The sequence below is a fragment of the Condylostylus longicornis genome, unplaced genomic scaffold (assembly GCF_029603195.1).
Source record: "Condylostylus longicornis isolate FDR11 unplaced genomic scaffold, ASM2960319v2 ptg000100l, whole genome shotgun sequence".
NCBI lineage: Eukaryota > Metazoa > Arthropoda > Insecta > Diptera > Dolichopodidae > Condylostylus > Condylostylus longicornis.
The window spans coordinates 191,791-214,522 of record NW_026578068.1 but is presented as its reverse complement, the minus strand read 5'-3'; the positions used below and the strand labels follow the sequence as shown (position 1 = coordinate 214,522).

The following is a 22,732-nucleotide window of genomic DNA, read 5'->3' as shown; positions in this document are numbered from 1 at the left end:
ATAATAACAATTTATGTAGAATTTTTATAATTTATTGTAAAAGTTGTAATACATAAAAAATTTTATTAGATCTTTTTGGGTATCATAATTATATGTATTTCAAAAGAAAAATTAGAAGTATGATTGCAAATATATTATGTGCAATAAAAATCACTCAAACCTTTTAGTTTTAGATTCTTTCCTGATATTAAGTGCACTGGAATTTCTAAATAAATTATATTGCTAGAATTTTAAAATTTATGGATAAATTGTGAACAATATTGATATAGGATTTTGTAACATTAAATTTGAGCTGGCTCAAACATGAACCAAAAGAAAAATCACATGAACCAACACAAGAGCATTTAAGAATAATTGAGATCATGAAAAATCTAAGAATAATTGAGATTTTTTCGAACAGGCCGGTATTCTTTTTGTTACAAATCACAATAAGAGCCTATCTTTGTTACATTTTTAAGCTGACAAATTTTATGCAAGTTTAAATAATAGACAGTATGCATTTAATATGGAAAATATTTCGATTCAATCCAGAACTAAATCAAAATGAAATAGAAATGTGATTGACAATCAGCGTGATGACAACGTTATTCTAATCTAGAGTTTATAATCCGCATAAAATTGCATACAAGATTTAAAATTAAGTAAGATATAATAAATTTCCCTTTAATAATATGATGTGCTGATTAACATCTTAAGAAAAGGTTAACAATTTATGATTTTACAGGGAAATTCAATAAAATATCTAGCATATTTTGTTATAGGCGGTGATAATGAATTGTGTGGTTTTTCATTTTCAAGTATGACTCTTATTTAAATTATTATTCTCTTTGTAGTTTGAATTTTAACATGCTTGTTTCCAGAATCATTCATTATTTTCAAAAACACAAAAAAAAAAAAAAACAACAAATAAAAAACCGTTAAAATGCAAAGTTTAAATAAGTTTCCTTTTTGTGTTTTTGAAACAAAAGTGTTTGAAACATTTTTACTTACAACAGGAGAAAAAAAAATAAAAACATGAAATTGTGAATTAAAAAGTTTTTTCTCTTTTCGTATTTTTCTTTTCCTCATGCTGATTTTTGATTGCTCTTTAAAATTAAATGAAAACGTTTCGGCTTTTCTAGAAAGTTTCAAGGGGATAAAACAGAAAACCAAAACAGAAAAACAAAACAAAATACGCTCGAAATCTTTAAATTTATTTTACAGGTGAATAATATAAAAGTTGAGGAGAGTAAATTTATTATGATGAAAATGATTTGAAAATTGTAAAAAGGAAGAAAAAAAGAAAATTCTAAAAGATTAAAAAAAACCATAATGATTTTTTATGGTTAAGGATTGCTTGTTGCAAGTGGTTTTATAATTAAAGCAGTTAGGTATAAATATATATAAGAAATATATAAAGTAGTCAGGCAACGTCTCAATGATTGCTACATTTTCAAAATAAAAATTAATTTGAATTCTAAAAGTTTGAAGTAATTGCATTATTAAAAATTATTTATAGAATTTTTTTTTTGTTTGATATTTTGTAATATCAAAGATTTTGTACTTTAAATTTATTAATGCTAAACAAATACAAAATTTGTACTCGTAGTATGTTTTATTTTATGGATTTTTTTTCATTATTTAATTTAAAGTATGGCTTATGTTTGTGATACTAAAATTGCAAGCTTTTTCTCTGCTTCATAGAATATTTTAGCCTTAATACAGAGCTGTTAGTAATTTATATTTTTATGTTGCATAGCAGTTACAGTTTATAGGAAAATTGAAGTACATTAAAATTTTGAAAGTCTGGCCTTGTATAAAAATGTAATTTTTGTCAATTGAGTTTTCAACAATAATTTCCTACAATAAATGGAGACATAAAAAGTTGTTCCTGTATAAAAAACAATTTTAATTTTTGAATCGAAAAAAAAATTTTACATTATCCTTGTTTGAGTTCTATATATTAAGAGTGATGTATTGGAATTGCAAAGTTTATTATATTCTACTTGAGTAAATTCACTCAAATAATTTTTGTAAAATGAGAAATAATTTTAAATTGGTAGCTTTTAAATACAGAACGCTTAAGAAATATGAGAAAAATTTTGCGATAAATTATTGATAAACAGAAATATATTTAGGACCTTACTTATCTTTTATTAAAAATTATTAAATCATTTTAGGTACAAAATATTGGCCAATTTTAATTCTGTAAATTTGGAAAATTGTGTACTTTTCTAAATATTTTTCACATTTTATTTACAACAGAAGAATTTTTTTCTCCTTTAGAAATTAATTTTTAAAAAGCAATGACTAAAATTCAAATATTTTTTTTTTATAATCTTAAAATAAATCTCTAATTTAAATCGTAACTAAATTTAACAAAAAAAAAAAAATATAAAATTATTATTAACAATGACAAAATCACAAATATTTTCATATACATTTTATTAAAGATGAAAGTTTAATCAAATATTTCACCTGAAGAGAAAAAATTTTCTTAAAAAAATATTTATGGCACGTGCGATTAAAATATCCTCTGGGTATAAAACAAAATAATAATATAATAATCGTACACACGCTCAATATTATAAATAAAATATTTAAACACAATATACACAATCACAACAACTAACTATTATGTATGTATGTATGTATGTATAAAAATTATTCTTGCATTTCACTCGCCAACATAAAACAAAAATAAAATAAGAAAAAGCAAAAAGCATAGCATTTAAGTTAACAATCTTTTTTTGTCATTGGTGTCTTATACATAAATTCCTAAAGGACCAATCCTTAAATTAAATGTGTCCAATATTTTTGTGTCTTTAAGGCTAACATTAAAAACGTGACAAAATATAAATGCCCTATTAATTTAATATTATATATTACGAACCTTTGTTTTCGTTTCTTTCTCTTGTATATGCATGAATATAAGCGTATACGGAAGAATTCATGCATGTACAAACACAATATCTTAAATAAAATAGAAATTTTTTTTAAATTTAGAAAGTCAACTTTAAGATGGCTAGAAATGGCTTCTCTTTTTTAGGAAAACGAAGAAAAATACCTAAATTAAGAATTAATTTCAAAAAAATTTTATTCATCAATGTTGAATAAGTCAAGTTAATTTAGTTCGATCTGTTAATATTAAAGCATTATGCTATGTTGAAAATAAGATGTTATGTACGAAAGAATTATTTCATAATAACAATCTATAATAATTCTCTAAGGATATTCAAAAAAAAATCCTTTAATTCTACTATTAAAAAATCTTATTATAAATCTTCTTAATTTATATATATTTAATGAATTTTTTATCAAATTTTATACTTTTTTAATTTAAGTCTACGTGTAGCCTAACACAATTTAAAAATAGCCTTGTGATGATTTCAAAATAAAGGGGAATTTGTTTAGAGTACATAATATGCAATCGATCGGATCGGGTAGAGTTTCATTGATGATGAGTTTTTTTTCAGTATGATAACTTTTCCCGCCTTATATGCTGGTACATCGCGGTCTTTTGATGCGCTTTATTACGAATTGTTTGAAAAAATATAGGACTCGAATGCATAGATGATTAGGTGATTGAAGGTGGTACATCAACTAAATAGCGTTGTCGCTTGTCTAGGAGTTCCATATTTAGTTGCGATCTAGATAACGATTATCAAATATTTCCTGTATCGCAAGTTAGTTAACTTCATGTAATAAGATAGTCTAAACCGGGTTTAATAAATACAATTAAGATAAAATGTTAAAAGTAGTTCGAATCAAAAAGCAAAAGTTAAAAAAAAAGAGTAATCACGGAGCAATTTTCAAAATTACAAAATCCCATTTGAAAACAATAATAATCTTGTGCGCGTTTCGCAATCCCATTGCTAGACCTATTTTCCAAAAATAACACCTAGGTAGTTTTTTTTTTTAAAAAAATCTTTTTATAAATTTCACACTGAAAGCTACCTGAAATTTTCCTTAAAACGAAAATTTGTTTGTGCCATTTTTAAATATAAATGGACTGCCACTTAAAATTGGCAATAAGTAATAATTATAACTACAACACAATAGCAACTGAGATGAGATAAACGACTATCATTTTTTATTCTTGATGCTCTTCTCTATATCTACATACATAATATATGAAAGCCTCTCTGAATGATGGTCATATGAAATGGAAATGATAATTTCAGGAAAATGATTGATGTTAATACCAAAATGAAAACTGTGCCAAAAAAAAAAAATATGACTATTGAAAGTATAAAGAGAGAAATAAGAGTAGGAGAAAAAAAAATGTTCAGCGCATTATAAAAAATAAAATTGTGATTTGCTGTGATATAAAAATATTACGCATGATGGAGAGAAAATGGTATGAGAGAAGGATGTAGTGTCTGAATGGAATTGAAAATTTGGTAATTTTCAAAGTACTTTTTTTTTTTGAATTTCCTTCCCTATATTGTCGCTTTTTATTTTGATTTAGACTTTTTATTTCTTTTTTTCTTCCCGGAAAAAGTAAAATATTAGATCCATAAAGATTAGTGATAATGGTTCCGAAAAAAAAGTAATAATCCTCCATCTTTATTTTTTATTGTATGAAATATAAATAGCATTAAAAGCCATTCTATAGTAAAATGTGAGTGTAAAAATTAAAAGTCGAATGATTGTGGCTTGAAATTAATTCGGGTATTTGCAGGAAATAAAATTTCTTTTCGGTTTAAAAAGGTATTTGTTATAATATTTTAGTATAAAAGGTTCTCTACATACTATATGTACCTTTGTGATAATTTAATTTTTTGTTTTTCACTAGTAGGTTGCGGTTGTAAAAAATATTCTGAATTACTTCTGAATTCTTCTCTAAAATATTCTGAGCTATGGAACTTTTCTTAGTCACCTTGTATCGTGTATACTCAAAATATGAATATACTAGACATTTTAAAGAAGAGGCTAGAAAAATTTGAATAATTTTGTTTGATTTCTAGTTGAAATTAATAAAATTCTAGTTGAGAAAATCTTTTTGACTGTATAAATTGGATGTAGTAGAAAAAATCGTATAATAGAGATAAACAACTTCAAGAGACAAGAGTTTAGAGTGTTTGTTTAAAGATCAGATTAAAAAAAAAATCCTTTCAACAAGAGAAAAAAATACCATGAATATTTATAAAATGCTTTTAGCACTTCAAAATAAATAGGAATGAGATTATTGTAAGTGCTGTAAAATTTCAAATTCGTGTAAGTAGTGCAATTGCTTTGATGGCAATTTTATTTTTAGAAAAATGTTAATAAAATTTTGTTAAACAAATCAATTTTCCATTTAAAATAATACTCATAGTACAAGAAACTTTAACAGCTCTAATTTCATTGCCAAGTAAAATATGAAAATTTTGAATTAAAAGTGCTTTTACTCGTAAAGGGTGACTGAAAGGAGGGACATAATACAATCATCTGTTATTTAAAGCTAAGGAATCGGATTTTTGGGACTTAACTGCTGAAGTTCGTTATTCAAAGCCGCAAAAATCGTAAATTTTCCTAAGAATTTTTTAATTCGACTAAATTCAACATTGTTTAAATTTAATTTTAACTTATTTTTTTGATTTTTTCAACTGTTAAATCATAAAGGACATTTTTAATCTCTTCTTAAAGATCCTTGTACGGATAACATAATATTATTATTGAATAAACAAAAATTTTTTTTTTCAAATTGATTTTTTTTTTCATTTCTGTAGAAAATTTTCTTATATTTTTTTTTAATTTTATTATATCAGCGATTACGTTTATATCGTTAAGGTTCATTTGAAATTTATAATGAGAAATTTAATGTTATTCCTGATTTTTAATATTTTATTTTACTTTTTCTTACCTGAATACGATTTTGTATCACAAAACTTGCTAAAATACAAAAGAGTGAGTAAGATATGAAAAATATTTATAAAAATTTTAAGCTTAAGATTTTTATAAAAATCGAACAAAAAAAAAAAACTATAGAAACGTGCTGAGAATTCAATCGTTTTTAAGGACCTTTAAAGTTATAATACAAAAGAAGTTATTAAAGAGAAAAGTGTATACAAATCTTGAAAAAAAAAAAAATGAGAAAATGGAGAAATAAGTTGGAGAGAAAAAGAAATTTTTTACAATAAAATATACGATGAAATAAATATAAAAATAATAATAATGTTTTATAATAAAATAAATAAAATGTAAAAATATTATGTAGGAAAAATCAAAAGAATAAAAAATACAAAATGGAAAAAAGTAATACAAAAATTCCACACTACTCATACGATCAGTGTTTTCGTTTACAATTGCATATTTCTCCCTTTAATTTTTTATTTTTAAAAAGCGTTAATTTATAAGGTAACTTAACATAAAAATTTTCTCTAATTTTAGTACAGTTGGCAACGTTGTCAACTGAGTTTAATTTGGTATGTGAGTCATCTTGTTACCTGTTCTGGTTTAGTAGTTATTGAGAAAAATAAAGTATTCCAAATTTTTTTCTTCAATGACATAGAAAAATTTACAACAAACATTCAAAATGGTATCTCCCTTCTGTTATGCAAATGTTCAACTTAACAGTCGAGTTTCCCTAACATATGCAAAAATTAGTGATCCAAAGAATAATATATTGTGCTTCTCATTGATACAGCTATGTAAGTGAATAGGCACGCAGTTATACCCAAAATTTTAAAATCTAAAAAAAAATCAGTTCAGATTGATATTAAGGCTCTGTCATTCCGAACCTGTTAAGCTGTAAACATCATCTCCATACAAAAGTTTTGTCTACTCATGAAGGCATATACGAGACACCCTGTATTTTCGTAATAATAATATTTATTTTAAAATTTCAAAATACGTCCTTTCGTCAGTTCAGTCTTTCTTAAATCAAAATATATGTATAAGAAAACAATCGAAAGCAGAATAATCGAATCTACTAAAATTTCATTATCATTTTCACTACAACATGATATTGTAATGCGGCAGCACTGTATACGATCAATATAAAATGAAAACGAAACGCAACAAGAAAAGAAAGAGAGAAAAAGAAAAAAAAAATTAATAATAAAAATAATAATAAAAAAATATATTAACGGTAAACCTATATTATTGAGAAAAAGAAATACAGTTATTGTTAGAATATTGATTATTTTTTAACGATAATCTTTATGTGTTTGTATGTATATTAAAACGTATCTACCATATATAGCACAGGTGGAAAAAGAAAGCAATATTTTATGTTGAATATGGGACAGGTGAACAAGAAGATAATTTTCGTATGTACTTAAGTATATGTATGTACTTATTTATGCACATATGTATGTGTGGTGTGTATAAAGAGAGGAAAAGATAACTTTATTTTTTTTTTTTATATAAATTGTTAAATCAAAGACATGGAATATATTATAAGATTTATTTGCTCTATCAATTCCAAACAATTTGAAATCTTTAATATTGGTTATAATAGAATTTTAGAAAATATTATAGTACATATTTTATTGTTATAATAAGAGAAGAATATAATATTATATTTAAGTTAACATTCAAATTATATTTTATATTGATTTATTCAATGTCAGTCAAATGAATTGTTTTAAGTGATATAAGACTGAAAATTATTTTTCAAGTAAAAAAATTGTGTCATCCATGGATCGACAAGGATTTCAAGAAATTGTGATTAAAATTCGAATTTTTTTAGGTTCCATTTTTACGCAAAAATTTTATAACAATTTATGTATCTTCAGCTTATTTTGGACAAAAAATTATGTGTATATGTAGCTATTCTTTACTGCCCCATAATTATGTGAATAACTGCATATGGTAACTTAAAATAATTGTCATCTATTCTCTTTGTGTATTTACACAATATACAGGATATTTCGCATAAGGTGCCAAATAAATTCGGAGATGGTTCTTTGATCAATTTCCAACAAGAAGTCGTTGTTTTCCTCCTAAAAATATGCAATTTTATAACCCATTAAAATACTATGTACTTAATACATTTTAAAAAGTACTGATTTTATTTTCATAGTACTCGTATTACATACATTGATTACGTTGTGTGCGAAATTAATACTTGTATAAATTAGCATAAATAAAGTGTCTCTTTCGAATTAGCGGAAATTTTTGTTTGAAAAATTATACATTTTTTTTCAATACATTTTAATAATATGTCATCTATTAATAACATACCAGCACAATAAAATTTTCTAAAACATTATTGTGGTATCAAAAATTAAAACTACAAAATAATTTTATTGATGCCATTACAAAATTACTAAAATTTTTCACTTAGGTCTTCGCTTTCATCTCATCAATGCCAATTTAAAATAAAATATTGCTAGTTATTTTTTCCACAAAAATCTCACAATTTATCCAATTAGGTTGAAATAAAATATTTCCAAATTTATTAGAGAAAATAAAATAAATATAATATGTACCTATATAGTGAAGTGTAAAACAATTTCAAAGTTGTAACAAAATAAAAAAAATTGATGTGAACAGCACATAACTGATTGTATTGTTAAAGTGTTGCATAAGATAATTTTAAATAATAAGAATATTTCAATTTCTATTAGAGTAAGTAAATTCCAGAAAAATTCCTAGAAAAAGATATATTAATACATACTTTTCTACACATTTAAGATTTGAAGAATACCTGCTAATTATTTTGCAAAAAAAATGAAATGAACTTATAGCTCCAGTTTCTGAAACTTGAAATATCCTGAAAGTTGATCAAATTATCTTATGCTCGGTCAAGTTGAATTTGAGATACAGGGGTACGCAGGCAGGCTGACAGAAATCCAACGGATAGGTAGGCAGACATCTTTTCAACAATATTTTATTTGCATTTCTATTTCATCTTATCAATGAGAAATTTCATGGAGAAATGCTTGACTTGTGAAATTTGGTGTTGTCTCTTGGCTTCCCTTATTTTATAAAATTCGGTTGGTAATAAAAAAACTAAAAATCAATAATATTTTTATGTTCTACAATAAAAATATTCAACCGCACATAAATTGTATATACAAAAACAAAATAAAATTATAAAATAAAAAAATAAAATATAAAATGAAATAAAATGATATATAAAATGAATATAAAAATTTCTTATGCTGGGCTGTTGCTATATAAAAAAATTTTGAATATTCGCTTAAAAATTTGGAATAGAAAGTACTTTGGTGATGAAGTCTTCAATATTTTCGAAAAACATAACTCCTCGAACGAATTTCATTAGCCAATTGTGAGGTTGCAAGACAATTAAAAACTAGAAATGCTTAGTTAGTTTTTCCAAACGGTTTATCTGAAACAAAATCTGACCCAACATTTTGCAAAATTTTAAAATTAAAATTTTTAAATTTTTATTACTAACGTTTCTCTTGAATTATACTTTTACTTTTTTGTGTGTAATGTACAAAATATTCAACAAGGATTATATAATATTTTGCCATTTTTAATATAAATTTTTTTTTTGTTATTGTATAGAATTTAATCCACAGAACTTTAATTCTAAATTATTATATAATGTGTATGTATGTTTGTATTATGTAAGTGCACATTTAATAAGTATTAACTTTAAGAAGCTCTTTATATTCGATTCAAAAAATATTATTTTCATTATACATACTTATACACTTTTACCACTGCTTGTAATATTACACGACCTTTACCTTCAATCACCTGTGCAGTTGAACGTATATAAGCATATTTACTTTTCAAGAAGAAAAACAAAATTAAGTAATAGGATTTTTTTTTTTAGTATTACTTTATATAAGTTTAAATACCCGTATACAATACATTGAAAATGAAAGTTTATATAGAACTCACAATTTCCCCCTTGTTTGCTTTCTAATAATGTTTTAGTTACGTAGCCTTAGTGTGTATAGTTAAAACATGGTTGTTTTTCATTCTCGTTTCATAATATTTTGATAATTTTAAGGTTTTATTTGAAAAAAAAAAAATCGTGGTGAGGTGTAATTATGATGTGGTGAGATGTCATGCTATAAAAAAATTAATGTCAAAAACTCAAAAATCAAAAAACAAAATCGAAATAATTTTTTGTTTGTTTGGATCGAGTTCATTGTTTGTTGTAAACCTATTTATACTATCGTAAATATTTTAATGTTTCTGCTACCCTGCTCTATTAATATCGTGTATTATAACTGTGTATTAAGAACGTGTATAACATAATATACCGTGTCGTGAGCATGTGTTGATTTTCGTGTAATAACATTTATTTTGTATATATATATACGTGTTTTGTATTTTTTTACACCTTATACATGGTATGTGTACATAACTGAAGTAACAATAATTAAGTAAAACAAATATTTTTCATTTTATTGTTATTATAATGTTATTATCCTAATGTTCAAAATAGGTACCTAATAGAATAATAAAACAAGAAAGAAAAAGATAAGAAAAATATAATAAAATAATATTAATCCTGAATCCTAGCCAAATATATAAAAAAAAAATTTACATAATATTTTATGTTAATTTTTTTTTTAGAGTGTATGTTTAAAAAATTTATTCAACAGAGTTTTGGTTTTGTATTTGGGGTAAAGAAAAACATAGAAAATATTAATTTTACTTTTTTTTGTTTTTGTTATTGTTCTTGTTTTAAATATTATTATCCTGTCATATTAATTACTTATTTATTTTAATTATGAAAAGTTGTTGTAATTAAATATGAATAATTTATAAATAAATATTTTTTTTTCTTCTCTCGGAAAACATTATATAGGTTAACCAACTATTAGGAATTATTTTTTATCATTATGACAATATGGTAATCCATGTATTTTTCTGAATTTTATTCGAAATGAATTTAATAATAAAATTTGATCCAATTAATAATAGTTGAAAGAGTTAAGGATTCATATTCTAATATTTGCATATGGGCATGCAATAATAATTATTTTAAGTTCTCCCGGTTTTTTGACGATTTAAAATAATTAGGAGGATAATTAGGTGTTATTAAAGCTGAAGTTACCTTCAAGAATGTAAAAATTTATTTATTACTTATATTTCTATATAAATTTCCTGGGCTAAAATAAAGGGCACTAAAAAATTTTCATTAAAAATTTTAGATTAACTTGTTAAAAAATGCCCCATGTTCTAGAAATTAAAAGATATTTGAAATTTTCAGTCATATATTGCCACGTATATGATTTTTTGTAAGTTTTGAGTTGAAAATACCAAATTATTTTCATTTTCTTAAAGAATATTATACCAAAACCATAAAAGCCTTACTCTACTATAAAACCACTTATTTTACACATTCTAAACTAACAATTAAAAAAAAATTTGAATAAATAACAAATAAATTATTGTTTTGACACACAAGTGACAATATTATAGTTAAAAACGTACTGCACACTGAAAAAAAACATGACTACCAAAAATTATTAGATGTCCTATAGATAAATGATACTCCAGGTTCAATATAAAATTACTTTCTTTATATTGTATAAAATTTGAAATTCTTGTTAATTAAGAAAATATAACAGTAAAATTTAACAATTATATTGTTAAATTTTATTACCTTATTAATGAACAATTATTAACAACTTCCTAGTGAGTTATATACACATATCTAGGTGGCAAAGAAATGACTAAATGGTATTTAAATTAGAATTTTTGAAATTTCAAAGTTGATTTTGTAAGTTAACGTCCTGTTAACTATTTGTTGTTTCCGAACAATATCAATTAAGTTGATCAAAACTTTAGATAATGAAATTTTAAAATCACAAAGTGAATTAGTTCGGTCACGATTATGGACTAAAATTATGATATCTGGTCGCGCTAATACATAATAATTTGAGGCATTACATGAAAACTTTTTGTAGTTTTAAATGGCTTTATTAAATAAAAGGGTCTAAATCCTTTGCTATTACAAGAAATTTAAACACTCAAATTCTACTATCATTAATAATAAAAATCAGTCAACATAAAAATTGTATTCTATGCACTATAGCTATGTTAAAATTTGTGCTAATTTTCATTTTTCCAAAAAATTTGTACACTTGGTTACCTTTCTATTTCATTTTTAAAGTTAAACTTTGTATTTAATTTTTTTTATCATAATATTTAGAAAAACAAAAACAAAAGCAAAAAAAAAAATTATTTCAAATCATGCAAATCAGTAATTTGTAATTAGGAAAAATAAACTTTCTATTTTAATATTTTCCAAAAAACAAAAAACAAAAAAAAAAAAATAACATAAAATTTTAATTTAATTAGGATTATTATTGTTGCTATACTGTTGTTGGGTTTCATTTTAATTTTTCAAATAACAATAAATTATATTTGAAGAAAAATAAAAATATTTAAATTAAATGTCATAATAATCATGTTGTAATCTAGTGTAAATTAACTATCAAGAGTACATAAATCAAATAAAATCATGAAATTTTAAAATAAATTAGAATAAATTCGAAAAATAGAAAATTGATTTATATTGTTGATTTTTAAATAAAAAATTAATAAATTTTCAACATCTGGGTTACATAATTGCAAGTATATTTGTCTGAAATTTAGTCACGGTATTTTGTTGATTTTAATCTTCATTTTGTTTAATTTATAATACTTTAATAGAATTATTTAAAATAAATATGGAAAAATAATTATGTAAACATTTCTTTTACAAATAATTTGATTATTGAAAATATTGTTGTAAAAAAAAATACTTGGGAGTAGTTGAAGGATAACTTGTAAGGATATAAAGCTTATATTTATTTAACAAGACTATGATTATTATTACTAGTACATTTTTGTTAAATTTTTATTAATCTGTGATTTATAGATTACTAAACTTTCAAATATATTGTAATTCCATTCTAAGCTCAGCATATTGAAAATGTTTTGTTGAAAAATATTTTACACTTTCCTGCTTTTTAAATATTTTGAATGAAGAAATTATTGTTTATATAGAAATGAAAATTCAGGTCAGTGTCTTAAACTCCTTTTTGGCTGAGAAAAACAAAACACCAAAAAATAAATTTTTATTTAAACTACTATAAACCTTTTTTATAAAGTATTCTAGTATACTATGGGGTGTGAGCAAGTAAGCACAAGCATAGTTCAGTTTAACAATATTGCAGGTCCTGTAATTTAAGTTATACAAAACGGTTTTGTCAAAAGTCTTTTTTACTGTCGTTACAAATTGTACTATACGTTTAAGAATTTTGTATTTTACTGTCGTGAACTACGGTTGAAAGCTGTTTATTAATAAAGTTTTTCAAAATGTCTCTAAGAATAGAAAAATTTTTCGAAATACTTATATCTTTAAAAGATTAAAGATAAAGAGTTTAAGTAAAAGGCTGAGATTGATTTCCATTTCAAATAAAAGTTAATTTTAATTTGTAATAGCTTCGCCTAAATATACCATTAAACAATTGCATACTTTAAGGGACTTTCATTCTATAATTTCAATGAGTGAATGGAAAGGTATGAAGTATTTTTGTTTTGAAGAAATAAATTTTTTAACCAGATACACCAACAAACCGATAGACATTCAGAAAGGGTTAAACAAACAGACACTTTTACTCTAAATTTTACTAAAATTTTAAATCTTCTATTGAAACCAGCATTAATTTATAGAAGTTTATGGACCTATTAAAGTATACCTTTGCTTCTTATATAATAAATGTTTATGTTATTTTATTATGTTAACCTTAACCCGCTTAAGTAATTCGTATTCCAAATTTTACTGGAGCACTTGCATCTTTTACAAACAAAGAATATAAATGTACTGCCAATTTCTAATTTTAACTACAATCGTATAACAAAATGTCGATATTTTCCAAAGATTGGAAGATGTTTATATAACTAGAATACTCGAAATACTTTGAAATTCCCTTTTAAAAGTTCATTTCATGTCAGCAATTTAAAGATTCCGGGAAAAAAAACCTAATACCCAAAAAATTTTTTCCTAAATCTCAAATATTTCGAAATTTTAATGCTTATACAAAATGAGCAAACATTTACTAGATTAGTTTTACACATATAAGGGTTAAATATAAATCGTATATGAAATTTAATAAATTTTCAGGTCATATTATGGCCCTAAAAGTTTTTTCTTTATTCCAAGAACATTTTTGGCCCAAATAATAAAATGGTTAATTTTACTAGTTGTATCCCACTTATACTCTTGAATTTTCAGTTTTTATTTTCCTTTCAAAAAGTTTTTCTCTTTTTGTTTTTTTAATATTCACCTATTTTTTAAGCAAAAGTACCAACATAATATTTATATTGCCACATAATACTAAAATAAAATTTTTTGTCCATGTTTATTTTATCTCTTTAAAATTTTTTTAGTACATAGCTCTTCTGTATGCTATGCGATGTAGGAACAAAACATACTATTACTTTGATTTAGGATTCCGAACTGAGTTATACTCGTATACAAAATATACAATATTATTGTTATTCTCTCTTTGAAATGGAAAGCTATTTGAATCTTTATAGTTGCTATGTATGGTATGGAAATAAAAGTTAAATTTTTACTTATAGAATATTATTTACATGAGTATTAATAATAGAAGAAAAATATTTAAAAATTATATAAAGTAAAATCTATATGTATGTACAAGGTTTCTGTAAGTTGGTTTAAATTTTATTTAAAATTATATATTCAAGCTGTATTGTTGAATTTAATTTAATTTTAGTTATGAAATTAGGAGCTCTTCTATTATACATTGACCTTATTTTGTTATTTTTGAATGATATTGGGAGCATTTGACTGTAGGTTCGTCAGCTACCTAGAAAACTCAATCACGTAATTAACTGACACAGCAAAAATTGGTGGCATAAAATAAAAATTAGTATAAAAACAGGATTTTTTTGGTTATATAATGTTATGATGTTGAGTAATATTGTTGACCTAGGTATCCATTGTTCGTTATAAGTATATAAGGAAAAAATTTTTATACTCACACTGTATTATATTATTTAGTATTCTATAAAAATTTTGAGCAATTTGAGAGATTTTTCATTTTTATTTTATATTAAGGGCTCAGGCAGATATGCAATATTTAGTTTTACAACTGTTTCATCGATTATTTATATTCCATAGGTTTATATTCAAGCCCGCCCACATGCAACTGTATGGCCGAATACAATTGAGTAATCAAACATTTTGTAATTTTTTACAAAATGATTGCAATTTTTAGTTAACTCACTCGATATGAATTGAAGCAATAGTTTTGTTGCTTAAATGTGCACGCCATGATTTTACAATCAAGCATTAATTGCAAAATTAAAAAATGCATGTCAGCCTGAGCCCTAAATTCTTTAAGCTATAGTAACATACCATTATATAGTGAAAAACTGTGTATCTTTAATATTATATTTATGTCCTTGTATATTTCTGTATACATACTTACATTTAATAATGTATACTAGCATTTAACAATTATTATCATAACAAATAAAGAAAATGTTATTGTTTCAAGTTTGTTTATAAATTGTTTCTTGTTTTCTATGCATTCTAACTGCTTTTCATGTTTCATACATTTTGTTATATCTAAATTATAAAAGTGTTGTCGATTGCAACTTTTTCTATTTTTCTTGTTGTTTAAGTTAAACTTCAGTTAGAATTTAATTTTGTGAATTATTTTCATGAATTTTTATTTTTTGAACTTCAGCTGTATACACAATTTTTTATTATTTTTTTGATATTTTCAGTTCTATGCTGAATTTTATTCAATATAAACATGAAATTATGCAAAAATTTATTAAGGAAAAAAAAATAAATTTATTGTAGGAGTATTTATATTTTATTGTGTATAACACTATATTAACATGTATACAATCATACATAATATATGTATTTAAATATACATGCATATTATTATATAAAATTATGAAATAAATTTAGTGAAAAAATAAAATAAAAAGAAAATTTTTGTAATAAAGCAAGACTAGAGTTTTTAATTAAAAAAATATTTTAATGAAATTTTATTTTATTTAAAAATAAAATAGATAACATAGAAAATTTCTATTATAAATACATACATATATTTTATACAATACAGTATATATATATACTATAATTTCGACATTGAAAGTAATTTTGTAAAATTTGATTGCAATTTATGACAAAAAAAAATTAATAATTTTATATAGAAAACTTATAAAATATTTTTAAAAAAAAGGTCATTGCGAAACTTTTTCAGTATAAATGAAAATGTATTTCAACATCAATAAATTATTGTGTCAACTATAATTTAACTTGATATTTTGGAATATTAGAAAACTATTTCGATATTCAAACTTTAAAAATTAAAAAAACTTCTTTTTTTGAAACATTTTAATACAAAAATGGCTACTAATTTAAATATCGACATTTTAGCTTTCCGAGAAAGAGGAAATTCAATTATTTACAAAATTCTTTTGTTTTGGGACATTTCGAAAACAATCCCAAATTTTTGGTAACAATTTTGGGAAATTCTTAATTTTATTATTGTTATTGCCATGCAGAATCGTCAAACTACAAAATTTTCTAATAAGAGAACTAAGTGCAGTAGACATTTGTTTTCATTATTTAACTCTTTGAAAGCTTTAAAAACCTAAGTTTTTGAGTAAGGAAGAAACTGCCTAAGTCCATCCCGAAAATTTACAATCAAATTTCATTTTAAAGTTAGTAGAACTTTACTAAATAACATAACTAAATATACAATTTTTTTTATTTGTAGCACGCATCTATATGCTCACTGGAATGAAATTTGAATGCATTGACATTTACACAATGGTCTAAGTGCAAAAAGGTAAGTAATTACTGCAATTTTTCATTTTGCATATTATTTAAAGGCATTAATTTAATTGGTAACAAAAATATTTTGTATTTTGAATTTTATTTTTTACTTTTAAATAATTTTTATTTCCTCATATAAAAAATACTATTGATACGTAATGCGGTAATCCTACCTTGTGAATTCTAAGTTCTAAAATAATTCGGAAAATTTTAATTCTCTCCGTGTGTTTGTTATTCTAGGGAAATTAATCACAATCTAAAGCAATTATTTTTGGCTAATTTAAAATTTTTCTGATAAATTTTAATATTTTAAATTGTGATGTTAGCGAAATTAAGAATAATTTTATTTCGAAAGGAGGCCTGCTATTTATTTTTTATAATTATAATTGATTTTGAATCACAAACAAGAAGACTTTTATGAACACCTTATTTTGAGAATACCAATACCAAAAAGGTGCTATTATCCACAAAATCACATTTTCGTTCTTTTTGGATTTGTTTGAAATTAAAAAATTTTATAAATCAACCTCAATTAAAATACGATATTACAACCAAAACGCAGGGTTATTTAATTTGCACATCTACAAAAAATTAAAAAACCAAAAAAAAATTCAACAAAATTTACAAAATTCAATTAAAAAAAAATTTATTCGATTGATTTTTGCAATGATTTACTGATATTATGAATTTTTTGCATATTTTTCTTTTTCCTTTTAATTTTAATTAAAATTCACAAGCAGTAAACTGAAATGAAAATTGAATTAATTAAAGAAGGGTAAAAATTATTTAATTATCTCGCAGATTTAAAATTAAATTAAATATTTTTTTACATAATTAATAAACGCTTAAGTTTTTCAATAAAAATAAAATTTAATCAATAATTTGATTGAATATTTTTTTTGGTCCGATAAATATGCAATTTTTATATAAGGGAAAAATTATCCAATTAATATAGTAATATTATAGTATTATTAATATACAAGTAATATCGAAATTTTACTAATTTCGAGAGATGAAAACTTGGAAGGCCGAGGAGATGGGACAAAATGCCTTCTAAAGAAATAAATTATTTATCAATAAAAATAATTTAGGAAGCTAAAAGCGTCTAAAATTTCAGACTCATACAACTTACCATATAAATGAAAAACGATGTTACCAATTTGGAAAAATGGGCTTAGATAATGGTTAATTTCAGCGGCGATTTTGTAATTGTGATATTTGACTATACTATGAGTAAATCGCTTCTTTTCTGCCTTTGCAGAATTTAAATTTTTTCTTGTCGTTCCAGAAAGTCAAAAAGAGGTATTTTTAGGTTTTGCAGTGATCACAAATTCTAAAAGCGAGTGAGCTAGGTCGGAATTTCCTTTTAAAGAAATTGGTTTCCCTCAAAAATCTATTTGTGTATAACGCTTTAACCTATATTTTAAAATTTATAGAAGTTCTGTAAACAGATGCTATTAGACGCTGCTAGACACTAATAAGCAATTTTTTTAGGAAAGTGCTAAAAATGATTTTGTTTTATCATATTTTACTTTCTGTTTTAATTATTAAAATTATTACAATAAAAAGTTACTGATATTGTTATATTTGTGCTTCATCGAAAATTTTTATTCATAATTACATTAAAATTTCTAATTTAAGTTCAATGAATTTAAAAATTAAAACCAAATTTTTTGCTGCATCAAAAATTTTTTTTTTTTCAATACAACGCCTGTCTAAGTTTCAGTTATTTGGGTAGCATATTAGGAAAATAAAACAAAAAAACCATTTCAATTTTTCGTTTTGCTTTGTTTTTTTTTTTCGAAAGAAAAAATCAAATCTAGACCTTTAGTTACAGTTCAATGAATTGAAAATTTTTTAACGATTTTAACATTTTTCCTGGAATTGAAAAAAAAACTTTTTTTTTTCAATTTTTAAATTTATAATATTTTTAGATTATTTCTACAAATATAGAAGTGTCATTTACCATTGTTAATAATAAAATTGTAGTTCAATGCAACATTCTCATACAATTCGACTCTTATGAAGTTAAAGTTTTAGTAAATCGATTTGATTCCTGTATGACACAACTGCTGTATGGGTACGGATTGAATAATTTTGATTTTATATTTTAGTGACTCATTTTTTTAATATTTTCATGCTGCTACTGCATATTATAGAGATGCAGACACGAGCCATTGCATTACCCGTTCTGAGAGGATATTTTTTTGTTATTTAAATATGCACCCGATTGATTTCGTTAATTCAGTTCAATGAGAAAATATCCTAATAATAAAAATTTTTGAAATTCAGTTTTTAGAAAATTTACAATTTAAATTATCAAAAAAATATCTTTATTTGTCTTACACTGTCCGCCGTTCACGCACTTTTACAATTATTTTAAACTAGTATACAGCTACAGGATTCTATCTACAGCTACAGCTAGGATTTCATCTTTAATATTTTTTATATTATTACTCCATTTTAAACAATTTCCAAGAATTCAGAATATATTTACGCTATAACTAATCGCTTTATATAATTCACTATGGCATTTAAGGTATTCCGCGTGTTATGATCACTTTATCAATATATTTTCTTAATTATCAAACCTATATATAGACACAGACATATAGCATAAAGTGTATAATACATATAAGTAAGTATTATAAAATATTACACGATACAAAATATTTAAACTTCTATTATACAAAGTAATAAAAATTCTTAAAGTAAAACAAATTAAAAACTTTTTACAAAATATTTTTTAACACCATAAAAATTCTTGTAAAAGCAATTAATTTAGAAAAAGAAAAATTAAAGAAAATATTTTTTCAAGAAAAGTTATTGTTTTTTCCTATCCGGCTTCTTTTCACTATATTTATATTTTATACAATAATTTTTAAGGACACTATTTAGTATTTACAAAGAGTACCTATATAAGATTTTCTTGGGCATTATACTAGAACATTAGGTTTAAAGAAAACAAAATAAAATAATAACAATAATTTTTAAATATTTTTCAAATAAATTTTAAAATGAAAATTTTATTTCAGAAAATTTAATGGTTCTTAAAACACTTGCCTTTATATAATATAGACATAAATTACATAAAATAGCTATATAGTTTGAAAATATAAGAAAAAAAAAAAGCATATTTTTTTTCTTATTCTAAAAGTTTTTAAGTTCAATTTAATTTTCATTGTCCTTTTGTATATTTTTTTGTTGTACACTGTAACCTGTGTAAGTGAATAAAATTCAAATTTGTAACATTCTTTGTAATATAGTAAATTGTTTTATAAATAATTATTATTAAAAGATTAATAAAATAAAATAATAGACTTTTGATCAAAGGATTATAATATTGAATGAGTTGAAAAGTTCAAAGGATTCTTAAAATAAAATTTATTTATAAACCATTTTCCTTTTTTTTTGTTTTTGTTTTACATTTAAACATGAAATATTTCGTGTTAGTTAATTGGCAGGATAAAATTAATATTTAAAAAATTTTTTTTTTATTTTCATCAAAGAGTTCGAGACTGATTTACTTTTATAAGATACAAAAACCTTCTACCTACAATTTGTTTAACACAAATTGAAGTCTTTTACAAAGATATTAAAAGTTAATATCAAAATAAAAAAAATTAAAAGGCATAAAAATAAACTTTTAATCATAAAAATCTCAAAAGCTTACATATTTAATATGTTTTTTATATAGACAAGGCATTGAAATGTAATAAAAAAAATCTGATGTGGTCAGCACATAACCGACCGCATTGTGTATTGTCTAGTTAAATGAAAGTGTTACAGAATATTATAAAAATGTCTATTAAATACTTCTTTCCAATTTTTAGGACATTAGTAAGCTTATAGTTAACATACTTAGAAAAATATAAATTTGGCTCTTAGTAGAGTTTCGCTTTGTGCTACCCGAATTCCCTGAAATGCTCGCCAGTTAGTTTCGGTAACAACCAGAACTCAAATATCAAATTTCAAGAAATTCCATCAATTTGTTCTGTGGATATGGTGAAAAATGTAAAATCGGCCCGCAAATCAGTTCTCGAGCCCTGATCTTTCCAAAAAAGTTATATGTTCATTGCTTTAATATGAGGAATTCATATATTAAATTTCAATGAAATCGGTTGATTATTTCTCTTTATATACACAAAAGTGTATGTTTGGCCCGTAGTAAACGTCTAGTTGCCGATGCCTGATCTTTCCAAAAAATTTACATGTTCATTGTTTTAATACGAGGAGTTCATATATTAAATTTCAATGAAATCGGTTGATTATTTCTCTTTATATACACAAAAATGTATATTTGGCCCGTAGTAAACGTCTAGTTGCCGATGCCTGATTTCTTCCAAAAGTTAGGAATTTTTGCGTTTGATCGAGCAAAGCTTATATATGAAATTTCAAGTAAATCGGTTAAATACTTTCTTCAAAATGGTGAAAAATGTAAAATCGGCCCGCAAATCCGTTTTCGAGCCCTGATCTTTCCAAAAAATTTATATGTTCATTGTTTTAATACGAGGAGTTCATATATTAAATTTCAATGAAATCGGTTGATTATTTCTCTTTATATACACAAAAATGTATATTTGGCCCGTAGTAAACGTCTAGTTGCCGATGCCTGATTTCTTCCAAAACATACTAATTTTTGCGGACAGTCGAGCTGAGCTTATATATAAAATTTCAAGTAAATCGGTTGAATATTTTCTTCAAAATGTTCAAAAATGTAAAATAGGCCCGCTAAAAAGTGCAGTTACCGAGGCCTGATATATACCAAAAGTTGATCGATCCGTGCCATGGTGGAAACAAACTTACATATAAAATTTCATCAAAATCGGTTCAGCCGAACTTGAGATACACGCGTGCACACACAGACCGACAGACCGACAGACCGACAGACCGACAGACCGACAGGTTGCTAAAAATAGTTTATTTACACTTCCCTACTATGGAGAAGTACGTTCCCACCGAAAACTCGATATGCAAAATTTGTTGCCATCACATAACCTACCTATTGTTTACACAATACGGTCGGTAAAAATATTAATAAAATGTCACAAGCAAAGAGCCTTTCCATAAAAAGAAAGAAAAGAAGAAAAACAGAAAATTTTTAAGGACTCTCTTAAAAAAAGTGTTAACAAATATTACACATAAAAAAAATAATAAGAAAAACAAGGAGAAATAAAAAAAAATATTCGAACTGATAATGGGAAATAAAATTTTCATTTTATTACATTGAATTTTTATAATACAGATATAAGGTAAAAATAACAGGTGACTTGTTACTATTTCGGGACTCTTTAATAAAATAACAAAAATGAAAAGTCATTTTAATGAAATTTTTATAGTTTTTATGTAAAAAAGTCGGTATTTCATGTCAAATTAATTAAAGTGTGCTTATTTTAATGTGTTTTTGAGAATATAAGTTAATCAATTTGAATTTGAGGATTTGAAAAGTTAATTTGTCACAATGCTTACAATGCTTTGGATATATACTCTACTAATATTCTTGAAAATGAAATGCTTTTATTTGAAATAACGCAATGTTTCATTATTTTAATAAAAAATTAAGGATGTGCCTAAATATGAAATTTTGTAAGGTTAGGAATTTAATCAATTATAATCTTATTTTTTAAAATTCATTAAACGAACAGAACTTGTATGAATTACATTACTCTATTCGACTTTATAATAACCAAAAAAAAATTCGGTTTAAAATTCGAAATATGAAATTTAACAAGAATTATAAATAAAAGTTTTCTTAAGGTATCTGTGCTCGAAGTGGAAATTTAGGTAACGCAAAATTTTCTTCAATATTTTATATACAAATGTAGCAAACAAACGTATAATACTTTTGGTTCTATTACGATTGTTTAATCTATTTTTTTTTTGTAAAATAACGGGATCTAGCAACATGTTCGTGACAAGAATATGTCTATATTTTCAAAAAAGGAATAAAACCTTATCATTTATGGTTTTATGGGTTTTATTTCTTAGAACTTTCATAACATTTTGCAAAATTTA

At 23.8% G+C, this 22,732-nt stretch overlaps 1 long non-coding RNA gene across 1 annotated transcript in view; it reads left to right on the top strand.

The window, feature by feature from the left end:
- Positions 1-22,732, top strand: part of LOC129614066 (uncharacterized) — a 186,659-nt gene that overhangs the window by 13,780 nt on the left and 150,147 nt on the right. The window contains exon 2 of the long non-coding RNA XR_008697354.1: positions 16,659-16,730. This is a non-coding gene — a long non-coding RNA (uncharacterized LOC129614066). The remainder of the gene's footprint in view (positions 1-16,658; positions 16,731-22,732) is intronic.